Here is a 13,053-nt window from a genome sequence, read left to right as displayed (position 1 = left end):
CTCTGCTCCAGCATTAAAATTGTTTATTAACTTTGTGACCTTAGTTTGCTGCCATCTTTCTCGGTGTATGGCCACTCCCCAAACTGGAGTCAGTTTTGAACACATTTCAAAATTCTTAAATACATTTTGGAGGACAGGGACGGCTGTAAGGGGTGAAAGGGAGGCCGTTTTTAACCTACGTCTATGAGACAGTAAAGGTTAAAAGTTGAATCATTTTCTTACAATTTCTCTTTCTCGGTGTACTGCCACTCCCCAAATTGGAGTCAGTTTTGAACACATTTCAAAATTCTTAAATACATTTTGGAGGACAGGGACGGCTGTAAGGGGTGAAAGGGAGGCCGTTTTTAACCTACGTCTATGAAACAGTAAAGGTTAAAAGTTGAATCATTTTCTTACAATTTCTCTTTCTCGGTGTACGGCCACTCCCCAAATTGGAGTCAGTTTTGAACACATTTCAAAATTCTTAAATACATTTTGGAGGATAGGGACGGCTGTAAGGGGTGAAAGCGAGGCCGTTTTTAACCTACGTCTGAGACAGTAAAGGTTAAAAGTTTAATCATATTCTTACAATTTCTCTTTCTCGGTGTACGGCCACTCCCCAAATTGGAGTCAGTTTTGAACACATTTCAAAATTCTTAAATACATTTTGGAGGACAGGGACGGCTGTAAGGGGTGAAAGGGAGGCCGTTTTTAACCTACGTCTATGAGACAGTAAAGGTTAAAAGTTGAATCATTTTATTACAATTTCTCATCCCTGACCTACAGAGAATCGAAAAAAGAATTTACGTAGCTATTTGCCATAAGACATTCAGGATTGGACCATACACTATTGCCTCTGAGCCAGCATTAAAATTGTTTATTAACTTTGTGACCTTAGTTTGCTGCCATCTTTCTCGGTGTACGGCCACTCCCCAAATTGGAGTCAGTTTTGAACACATTTCAAAATTCTTAAATACATTTTGGAGGACAGGGACGGCTGTAAGGGGTGAAAGGGAGGCCGTTTTTAACCTACGTCTATGAGACAGTAAAGGTTAAAAGTTGAATAATTTTCTTACAATTTCTCATCCCTGACCTACAGAGAATCGAAAAAAGAATTTACGTAGCTATTTGCCGTAAGAGATTCAGGATTGGACCATACACTATTGCCTCTGCTCCAGCATTAAAATTGTTTATTAACTTTGTGACCTTAGTTTGCTGCCATCTTTCTCGGTGTATGGCCACTCCCCAAATTGGAGTCAGTTTTGAACACATTTCAAAATTCTTAAATACATTTTGGAGGACAGGGACGGCTGTAAGGGGTGAAAGGGAGGCCATTTTTAACCTACGTCTATGAGACAGTAAAGGTTAAAAGTTGAATCATTTTCTTACAATTTCTCTTTCTCGGTGTACTGCCACTCCCCAAATTGGAGTCAGTTTTGAACACATTTCAAAATTCTTAAATACATTTTGGAGGACAGGGACGGCTGTAAGGGGTGAAAGGGAGGCCGTTTTTAACCTACGTCTATGAAACAGTAAAGGTTAAAAGTTGAATCATTTTCTTACAATTTCTCTTTCTCGGTGTACGGCCACTCCCCAAATTGGAGTCAGTTTTGAACACATTTCAAAATTCTTAAATACATTTTGGAGGACAGGGACGGCTGTAAGGGGTGAAAGGGAGGCCGTTTTTAACCTACGTCTATGAGACAGTAAAGGTTAAAAGTTGAATCATTTTCTTACAATTTCTCATCCCTGACCTACAGAGAATCGAAAAAAGAATTTACGTAGCTATTTGCCGTAAGACATTCAGGATTGGACCATACTATTGCCTCTGCGCCAGCATTAAAATTGTTTATTAACTTTGTGACCTTAGTTTTCTGCCATCTTTCTCGGTGTACGGCCACTCCCCAAATTGGAGTCAGTTTTGAACACATTTCAAAATTCTTAAATGCATTTTGGAGGATAGGGACGGCTGTAAGGGGTGAAAGGCAGGAAGTTTTTAACCTACGTCTATGAGACAGTAAAGGTTAAAAGTTGAATCATTTTCTTACAATTTCTCTTTCTCGGTGTACGGCCACTCCCCAAATTGGAGTCAGTTTTGAACACATTTCAAAATTCTTAAATACATTTTGGAGGACAGGGACGGCTGTAAGGGGTGAAAGGGAGGCCGTTTTTAACCTACGTCTATGAGACAGTAAAGGTTAAAAGTTGAATCATTTTCTTACAATTTCTCATCCCTGACCTACAGAGAATCGAAAAAAGAATTTACGTAGCTAATTGCCGTAAGACATTCAGGATTGGACCATACACTATTGCCTCTGCTCCAGCATTAAAATTGTTTAATAACTTTGTGACCTTAGTTTGCTGCCATCTTTCTCGGTGTACGGCCACTCCCCAAATTGGAGTCAGTTTTGAACACATTTCAAAATTCTTAAATACATTTTGGAGGACAGGGACGGCTGTAAGGGGTGATAGGGAGGCCGTTTTTGACCTACGTCTATGAGACAGTAAAGGTTAAAAGTTGAATAATTTTCTTACAATTTCTCTTTCTCGGTGTACTGCCACTCCCCAAATTGGAGTCAGTTTTGAACACATTTCAAAATTCTTAAATACATTTTGGAGGACAGGGACGGCTGTAAGGGGTGAAAGGGAGGCCGTTTTTAACCTACGTCTATGAGACAGTAAAGGTTAAAAGTTTAATCATATTCTTACAATTTCTCTTTCTCGGTGTACGGCCACTCCCCAAATTGGAGTCAGTTTTGAACACATTTCAAAATTCTTAAATACATTTTGGAGGACAGGGACGGCTGTAAGGGGTGAAAGGGAGGCCGTTTTTAACCTACGTCTATGAGACAGTAAAGGTTAAAAGTTGAATCATTTTCTTACAATTTCTCATCCCTGACCTACAGAGAATCGAAAAAAGAATTTACGTAGCTATTTGCCGTAAGAGATTCAGGATTGGACCATACACTATTGCTTCTGCTCCAGCATTAAAATTGTTTATTAACTTTGTGACCTTAGTTTGCTGCCATCTTTCTCGGTGTATGGCCACTCCCCAAATTGGAGTCAGTTTTGAACACATTTCAAAATTCTTAAATACATTTTGGAGGACAGGGACGGCTGTAAGGGGTGATAGGGAGGCCGTTTTTGACCTACGTCTATGAGACAGTAAAGGTTAAAAGTTGAATCATTTTCTTACAATTTCTCTTTCTCGGTGTACTGCCACTCCCCAAATTGGAGTCAGTTTTGAACACATTTCAAAATTCTTAAATACATTTTGGAGGACAGGGACGGCTGTAAGGGGTGAAAGGGAGGCCGTTTTTAACCTACGTCTATGAGACAGTAAAGGTTAAAAGTTGAATCATTTTCTTACAATTTCTCTTTCTCGGTGTACTGCCACTCCCCAAATTGGAGTCAGTTTTGAACACATTTCAAAATTCTTAAATACATTTTGGAGGACAGGGACGGCTGTAAGGGGTGAAAGGGAGGCCGTTTTTAACCTACGTCTATGAGACAGTAAAGGTTAAAAGTTGAATCATTTTATTACAATTTCTCATCCCTGACCTACAGAGAATCGAAAAAAGAATTTACGTAGCTATTTGCCATAAGACATTCAGGATTGGACCATACACTATTGCCTCTGCGCCAGCATTAAAATTGTTTATTAACTTTGTGACCTTAGTTTGCTGCCATCTTTCTCGGTGTATGGCCACTCCCCAAATTGGAGTCAGTTTTGAACACATTTCAAAATTCTTAAATACATTTTGGAGGATAGGGACGGCTGTAAGGGGTGAAAGCGAGGCCGTTTTTAACCTACGTCTATGAGACAGTAAAGGTTAAAAGTTTAATCATATTCTTACAATTTCTCTTTCTCGGTGTACGGCCACTCCCCAAATTGGAGTCAGTTTTGAACACATTTCAAAATTCTTAAATACATTTTGGAGGACAGGAACGGCTGTAAGGGGTGAAAGGGAGGCCGTTTTTAACCTACGTCTATGAGACAGTAAAGGTTAAAAGTTGAATCATTTTCTTACAATTTCTCATCCCTGACCTACAGAGAATCGAAAAAAGAATTTACGTAGCTATTTGCCGTAAGACATTCAGGATTGGACCATACACTATTGCCTCTGCTCCAGCATTAAAATTGTTTATTAACTTTGTGACCTTAGTTTGCTGCCATCTTTCTCGGTGTACGGCCACTCCCCAAATTGGAGTCAGTTTTGAACACATTTCAAAATTCTTAAATACATTTTGGAGGATAGGGACGGCTGTAAGGGGTGAAAGGGAGGCCGTTTTTAACCTACGTCTATGAGACAGTAAAGGTTAAAAGTTTAATCATATTCTTACAATTTCTCTTTCTCGGTGTACGGCCACTCCCCAAATTGGAGTCAGTTTTGAACACATTTCAAAATTCTTAAATACATTTTGGAGGACAGGGACGGCTGTAAGGGGTGAAAGGGAGGCCGTTTTTAACCTACGTCTATGAGACAGTAAAGGTTAAAAGTTGAATCATTTTCTTACAATTTCTCATCCCTGACCTACAGAGAATCGAAAAAAGAATTTACGTAGCTATTTGCCGTAAGAGATTCAGGATTGGACCATACACTATTGCCTCTGCTCCAGCATTAAAATTGTTTATTAACTTTGTGACCTTAGTTTGCTGCCATCTTTCTCGGTGTATGGCCACTCCCCAAATTGGAGTCAGTTTTGAACACATTTCAAAATTCTTAAATACATTTTGGAGGACAGGGACGGCTGTAAGGGGTGAAAGGGAGGCCGTTTTTAACCTACGTCTATGAGACAGTAAAGGTTAAAAGTTGAATCATTTTCTTACAATTTCTCTTTCTCGGTGTACTGCCACTCCCTAAATTGGAGTCAGTTTTGAACACATTTCAAAATTCTTAAATACATTTTGGAGGACAGGGACGGCGGTAAGGGGTGAAAGGGAGGCCGTTTTTAACCTACGTCTATGAAACAGTAAATTTTAAAAGTTGAATCATTTTCTTACAATTTCTCTTTCTCGGTGTACGGCCACTCCCCAAATTGGAGTCAGTTTTGAACACATTTCAAAATTCTTAAATACATTTTGGAGGACAGGGACGGCTGTAAGGGGTGAAAGGGAGGCCGTTTTTAACCTACGTCTATGAGACAGTAAAGGTTAAAAGTTGAATCATTTTCTTACAATTTCTCATCCCTGACCTACAGAGAATCGAAAAAAGAATTTACGTAGCTATTTGCCGTAAGACATTCAGGATTGGACCATACACTATTGCCTCTGCGCCAGCATTAAAATTGTTTATTAACTTTGTGACCTTAGTTTGCTGCCATCTTTCTCGGTGTACGGCCACTCCCCAAATTGGAGTCAGTTTTAAACACATTTCAAAATTCTTAAATACATTTTGGAGGATAGGGACGGCTGTAAGGGGTGAAAGGGAGGCCGTTTTTAACCTACGTCTATGAGACAGTAAAGGTTAAAAGTTGAATCATTTTCTTACAATTTCTCTTTCTCGGTGTACGGCCACTCCCCAAATTGGAGTCAGTTTTGAACACATTTCAAAATTCTTAAATACATTTTGGAGGACAGGGACGGCTGTAAGGGGTGAAAGGGAGGCCGTTTTTAACCTACGTCTATGAGACAGTAAAGGTTAAAAGTTGAATCATTTTCTTACAATTTCTCATCCCTGACCTACAGAGAATCGAAAAAAGAATTTACGTAGCTATTTGCCGTAAGACATTCAGGATTGGACCATACACTATTGCCTCTGCTCCAGCATTAAAATTGTTTAATAACTTTGTGACCTTAGTTTGCTGCCATCTTTCTCGGTGTACGGCCACTCCCCAAATTGGAGTCAGTTTTGAACACATTTCAAAATTCTTAAATGCATTTTGGAGGACAGGGACGGCTGTAAGGGGTGAAAGGGAGGCCGTTTTTAACCTACGTCTATGAGACAGTAAAGGTTAAAAGTTGAATCATTTTATTACAATTTCTCATCCCTGACCTACAGAGAATCGAAAAAAGAATTTACGTAGCTATTTGCCATAAGACATTCAGGATTGGACCATACACTATTGCCTCTGCGCCAGCATTAAAATTGTTTATTAACTTTGTGACCTTAGTTTGCTGCCATCTTTCTCGGTGTACGGCCACTCCCCAAATTGGAGTCAGTTTTGAACACATTTCAAAATTCTTAAATACATTTTGGAGGACAGGGACGGCTGTAAGGGGTGAAAGGGAGGCCGTTTTTAACCTACGTCTATGAGACAGTAAAGGTTAAAAGTTGAATCATTTTCTTACAATTTCTCATCCCTGACCTACAGAGAATCGAAAAAAGAATTTACGTAGCTATTTGCCGTAAGACATTCAGGATTGGACCATACACTATTGCCTCTGCTCCAGCATTAAAATTGTTTATTAACTTTGTGACCTTAGTTTGCTGCCATCTTTCTCGGTGTACGGCCACTCCCCAAATTGGAGTCAGTTTTGAACACATTTCAAAATTCTTAAATACATTTTGGAGGATAGGGACGGTTGTAAGGGGTGAAAGGGAGGCCGTTTTTAACCTACGTCTATGAGACAGTAAAGGTTAAAAGTTTAATCACATTCTTACAATTTCTCTTTCTCGGTGTACGGCCACTCCCCAAATTGGAGTCAGTTTTGAACACATTTCAAAATTCTTAAATACATTTTGGAGGACAGGGACGGCTGTAAGGGGTGAAAGGGAGGCCGTTTTTAACCTACGTCTATGAGACAGTAAAGGTTAAAAGTTGAATCATTTTCTTACAATTTCTCATCCCTGACCTACAGAGAATCGAAAAAAGAATTTACGTAGCTATTTGCCGTAAGAGATTCAGGATTGGACCATACACTATTGCTTCTGCTCCAGCATTAAAATTGTTTATTAACTTTGTGACCTTAGTTTGCTGCCATCTTTCTCGGTGTATGGCCACTCCCCAAATTGGAGTCAGTTTTGAACACATTTCAAAATTCTTAAATAAATTTTGGAGGACAGGGACGGCTGTAAGGGGTGATAGGGAGGCCGTTTTTAACCTACGTCTATGAGACAGTAAAGGTTAAAAGTTGAATCATTTTCTTACAATTTCTCTTTCTCGGTGTACTGCCACTCCCCAAATTGGAGTCAGTTTTGAACACATTTCAAAATTCTTAAATACATTTTGGAAGACAGGGACGGCTGTAAGGGGTGAAAGGGAGGCCGTTTTTAACCTACGTCTATGAGACAGTAAAGGTTAAAAGTTGAATCATTTTCTTACAATTTCTCTTTCTCGGTGTACTGCCACTCCCCAAATTGGAGTCAGTTTTGAACACATTTCAAAATTCTTAAATACATTTTGGAGGACAGGGACGGCTGTAAGGGGTGAAAGGGAGGCCGTTTTTAACCTACGTCTATGAGACAGTAAAGGTTAAAAGTTGAATCATTTTCTTACAATTTCTCTTTCTCGGTGTACTGCCACTCCCCAAATTGGAGTCAGTTTTGAACACATTTCAAAATTCTTAAATACATTTTGGAGGACAGGGACGGCTGTAAGGGGTGAAAGGGAGGCTGTTTTTAACCTACGTCTATGAGACAGTAAAGGTTAAAAGTTGAATCATTTTCTTACAATTTCTCTTTCTCGCTGTACGGCCACTCCCCAAATTGGAGTCAGTTTTGAACACATTTCAAAATTCTTAAATACATTTTGGAGGACAGGGACGGCTGTAAGGGGTGAAAGGGAGGCCGTTTTTAACCTACGTCTATGAGACAGTAAAGGTTAAAAGTTGAATCATTTTCTTACAATTTCTCATCCCTGACCTACAGAGAATCGAAAAAAGAATTTACGTAGCTATTTGCCGTAAGACATTCAGGATTGGACCATACACTATTGCCTCTGCGCCAGCATTAAAATTGTTTATTAACTTTGTGACCTTAGTTTGCTGCCATCTTTCTCGGTGTACGGCCACTCCCCAAATTGGAGTCAGTTTTGAACACATTTCAAAATTCTTAAATACATTTTGGAGGATAGGGACGGCTGTAAGGGGTGAAAGGGAGGCCGTTTTTAACCTACGTCTATGAGACAGTAAAGGTTAAAAGTTGAATCATTTTCTTACAATTTCTCTTTCTCGGTGTACGGCCACTCCCCAAATTGGAGTCAGTTTTAAACACATTTTCAAAATTCTTAAATACATTTTGGAGGACAGGGACGGCTGTAAGGGGTGAAAGGGAGGCCGTTTTTAACCTACGTCTATGAGACAGTAAAGGTTAAAAGTTGAATCATTTTCTTACAATTTCTCTTTCTCGGTGTGCTGCCACTCCCCAAATTGGAGTCAGTTTTGAACACATTTCAAAATTCTTAAATACATTTTGGAGGACAGGGACGGCTGAATGGGTGAAAGGGAGGCCGTTTTTAACCTACGTCTATGAGACAGTAAAGGTTAAAAGTTGAATCATTTTCTTACAATTTCTCTTTCTCGGTGTACTGCCACTCCCCAAATTGGAGTCAGTTTTGAACACATTTCAAAATTCTTAAATACATTTTGGAGGACAGGGACGGCTGTAAGGGGTGAAAGGGAGGCCGTTTTTAACCTACGTCTATGAGACAGTAAAGGTTAAAAGTTGAATCATTTTCTTACAATTTCTCTTTCTCGGTGTACGGCCACTCCCCAAATTGGAGTCAGTTTTGAACACATTTCAAAATTCTTAAATACATTTTGGAGGACAGGGACGGCTGTAAGGGGTGAAAGGGAGGCCGTTTTTAACCTACGTCTATGAGACAGTAAAGGTTAAAAGTTGAATCATTTTCTTACAATTTCTCATCCCTGACCTACAGAGAATCGAAAAAAGAATTTACGTAGCTATTTGCCGTAAGAGATTCAGGATTGGACCATACACTATTGCCTCCGCTCCAGCATTAAAATTGTTTATTAACTTTGTGACCTTAGTTTGCTGCCATCTTTCTCGGTGTACGGCCACTCCCCAAATTGGAGTCAGTTTTAACACATTTCAAAATTCTTAAATACATTTTGGAGGACAGGGACGGCTGTAAGGGGTGAAAGGGAGGCCGTTTTTAACCTACGTCTATGAGACAGTAAAGGTTAAAAGTTGAATCATTTTCTTACAATTTCTCTTTCTCGGTGTACAGCCACTCCCCAAATTGGAGTCAGTTTTGAACACATTTCAAAATTCTTAAATACATTTTGGAGGACAGGGACGGCTGTAAGAGGTGAAAGGGAGGCCGTTTTTAACCTACCTCTATGAGACAGTAAAGGTTAAAAGTTGAATCATTTTCTTACAATTTCTCATCCCTGACCTACAGAGAATCGAAAAAAGAATTTACGTAGCTATTTGCCGTAAGAGATTCAGGATTGGACCATACACTATTGCCTCTGCTCCAGCATTAAAATTGTTTATTAACTTTGTGACCTTAGTTTGCTGCCATCTTTCTCGGTGTATGGCCACTCCCCAAATTGGAGTCAGTTTTGAACACATTTCAAAATTCTTAAATACATTTTGGAGGACAGGGACGGCTGTAAGGGGTGAAAGGGAGGCCGTTTTTAACCTACGTCTATGAGACAGTAAAGGTTAAAAGTTGAATCATTTTCTTACAATTTCTCTTTCTCGGTGTACGGCCACTCCCCAAATTGGAGTCAGTTTTGAACACATTTCAAAATTCTTAAATACATTTTGGAGGATAGGGACGGCTGTAAGGGGTGAAAGCGATGCCGTTTTTAACCTACGTCTGAGACAGTAAAGGTTAAAAGTTTAATCATATTCTTACAATTTCTCTTTCTCGGTGTACGGCCACTCCCCAAATTGGAGTCAGTTTTGAACACATTTCAAAATTCTTAAATACATTTTGGAGGACAGGGACGGCTGTAAGGGGTGAAAGGGAGGCCGTTTTTAACCTACGTCTATGAGACAGTAAAGGTTAAAAGTTGAATCATTTTATTACAATTTCTCATCCCTGACCTACAGAGAATCGAAAAAAGAATTTACGTAGCTATTTGCCATAAGACATTCAGGATTGGACCATACACTATTGCCTCTGCGCCAGCATTAAAATTGTTTATTAACTTTGTGACCTTAGTTTGCTGCCATCTTTCTCGGTGTACAGCCACTCCCCAAATTGGAGTCAGTTTTGAACACATTTCAAAATTCTTAAATACATTTTGGAGGACAGGGACGGCTGTAAGGGGTGAAAGGGAGGCCGTTTTTAACCTACGTCTATGAGACAGTAAAGGTTAAAAGTTGAATCATTTTCTTACAATTTCTCATCCCTGACCTACAGAGAATCGAAAAAAGAATTTACGTAGCTATTTGCCGTAAGACATTCAGGATTGGACCATACACTATTGCCTCTGCTCCAGCATTAAAATTGTTTATTAACTTTGTGACCTTAGTTTGCTGCCATCTTTCTCGGTGTACGGCCACTCCCCAAATTGGAGTCAGTTTTGAACACATTTCAAAATTCTTAAATACATTTTGGAGGATAGGGACGGCTGTAAGGGGTGAAAGGGAGGCCGTTTTTAACCTACGTCTATGAGACAGTAAAGGTTAAAAGTTTAATCATATTCTTACAATTTCTCTTTCTCGGTGTACGGCCACTCCCCAAATTGGAGTCAGTTTTGAACACATTTCAAAATTCTTAAATACATTTTGGAGGACAGGGACGGCTGTAAGGGGTGAAAGGGAGGCCGTTTTTAACCTACGTCTATGAGACAGTAAAGGTTAAAAGTTGAATCATTTTATTACAATTTCTCATCCCTGACCTACAGAGAATCGAAAAAAGAAAAAAGAATTTACGTAGCTATTTGCCATAAGACATTCAGGATTGGACCATACACTATTGCCTCTGCGCCAGCATTAAAATTGTTTATTAACTTTGTGACCTTAGTTTGCTGCCATCTTTCTCGGTGTACGGCCACTCCCCAAATTGGAGTCAGTTTTGAACACATTTCAAAATTCTTAAATACATTTTGGAGGACAGGGACGGCTGTAAGGGGTGAAAGGGAGGCCGTTTTTAACCTACGTCTATGAGACAGTAAAGGTTAAAAGTTGAATCATTTTCTTACAATTTCTCATCCCTGACCTACAGAGAATCGAAAAAAGAATTTACGTAGCTATTTGCCGTAAGAGATTCAGGATTGGACCATACACTATTGCCTCTGCTCCAGCATTAAAATTGTTTATTAACTTTGTGACCTTAGTTTGCTGCCATCTTTCTCGGTGTATGGCCACTCCCCAAATTGGAGTCAGTTTTGAACACATTTCAAAATTCTTAAATACATTTTGGAGGACAGGGACGGCTGTAAGGGGTGAAAGGGAGGCCATTTTTAACCTACGTCTATGAGACAGTAAAGGTTAAAAGTTGAATCATTTTCTTACAATTTCTCTTTCTCGGTGTACTGCCACTCCCCAAATTGGAGTCAGTTTTGAACACATTTCAAAATTCTTAAATACATTTTGGAGGACAGGGACGGCTGTAAGGGGTGAAAGGGAGGCCGTTTTTAACCTACGTCTATGAAACAGTAAAGGTTAAAAGTTGAATCATTTTCTTACAATTTCTCTTTCTCGGTGTACGGCCACTCCCCAAATTGGAGTCAGTTTTGAACGCATTTCAAAATTCTTAAATACATTTTGGAGGACAGGGACGGCTGTAAGGGGTGAAAGGGAGGCCGTTTTTAACCTACGTCTATGAGACAGTAAAGGTTAAAAGTTGAATCATTTTCTTACAATTTCTCATCCCTGACCTACAGAGAATCGAAAAAAGAATTTACGTAGCTATTTGCCGTAAGACATTCAGGATTGGACCATACACTATTGCCTCTGCGCCAGCATTAAAATTGTTTATTAACTTTGTGACCTTAGTTTGCTGCCATCTTTCTCGGTGTACGGCCACTCCCCAAATTGGAGTCAGTTTTGAACACATTTCAAAATTCTTAAATGCATTTTGGAGGATAGGGACGGCTGTAAGGGGTGAAAGGGAGGAAGTTTTTAACCTACGTCTATGAGACAGTAAAGGTTAAAAGTTGAATCATTTTATTACAATTTCTCATCCCTGACCTACAGAGAATCGAAAAAAGAATTTACGTAGCTATTTGCCATAAGACATTCAGGATTGGACCATACACTATTGCCTCTGCGCCAGCATTAAAATTGTTTATTAACTTTGTGACCTTAGTTTGCTGCCATCTTTCTCGGTGTACGGCCACTCCCCAAATTGGAGTCAGTTTTGAACACATTTCAAAATTCTTAAATACATTTTGGAGGACAGGGACGGCTCTAAGGGGTGAAAGGGAGGCCGTTTTTAACCTACGTCTATGAGACAGTAAAGGTTAAAAGTTGAATCATTTTCTTACAATTTCTCATCCCTGACCTACAGAGAATCGAAAAAAGAATTTACGTAGCTATTTGCCGTAAGACATTCAGGATTGGACCATACACTATTGCCTCTGCTCCAGCATTAAAATTGTTTATTAACTTTGTGACCTTAGTTTGCTGCCATCTTTCTCGGTGTACGGCCACTCCCCAAATTGGAGTCAGTTTTGAACACATTTCAAAATTCTTAAATACATTTTGGAGGATAGGGACGGCTGTAAGGGGTGAAAGGGAGGCCGTTTTTAACCTACGTCTATGAGACAGTAAAGGTTAAAAGTTTAATCATATTCTTACAATTTCTCTTTCTCGGTGTACGGCCACTCCCCAAATTGGAGTCAGTTTTGAACACATTTCAAAATTCTTAAATACATTTTGGAGGACAGGGACGGCTGTAAGGGGTGAAAGGGAGGCCGTTTTTAACCTACGTCTATGAGACAGTAAAGGTTAAAAGTTGAATCATTTTATTACAATTTCTCATCCCTGACCTACAGAGAATCGAAAAAAGAATTTACGTAGCTATTTGCCATAAGACATTCAGGATTGGACCATACACTATTGCCTCTGCGCCAGCATTAAAATTGTTTATTAACTTTGTGACCTTAGTTTGCTGCCATCTTTCTCGGTGTACGGCCACTCCCCAAATTGGAGTCAGTTTTGAACACATTTCAAAATTCTTAAATACATTTTGGAGGACAGGGACGGCTGT

Source organism: Lissotriton helveticus, chromosome 12 (genome assembly GCF_964261635.1).
Source record: "Lissotriton helveticus chromosome 12, aLisHel1.1, whole genome shotgun sequence".
Taxonomy (NCBI): Eukaryota; Metazoa; Chordata; class Amphibia; order Caudata; family Salamandridae; genus Lissotriton; species Lissotriton helveticus.
Note: the sequence above shows the minus strand (reverse complement) of the source record.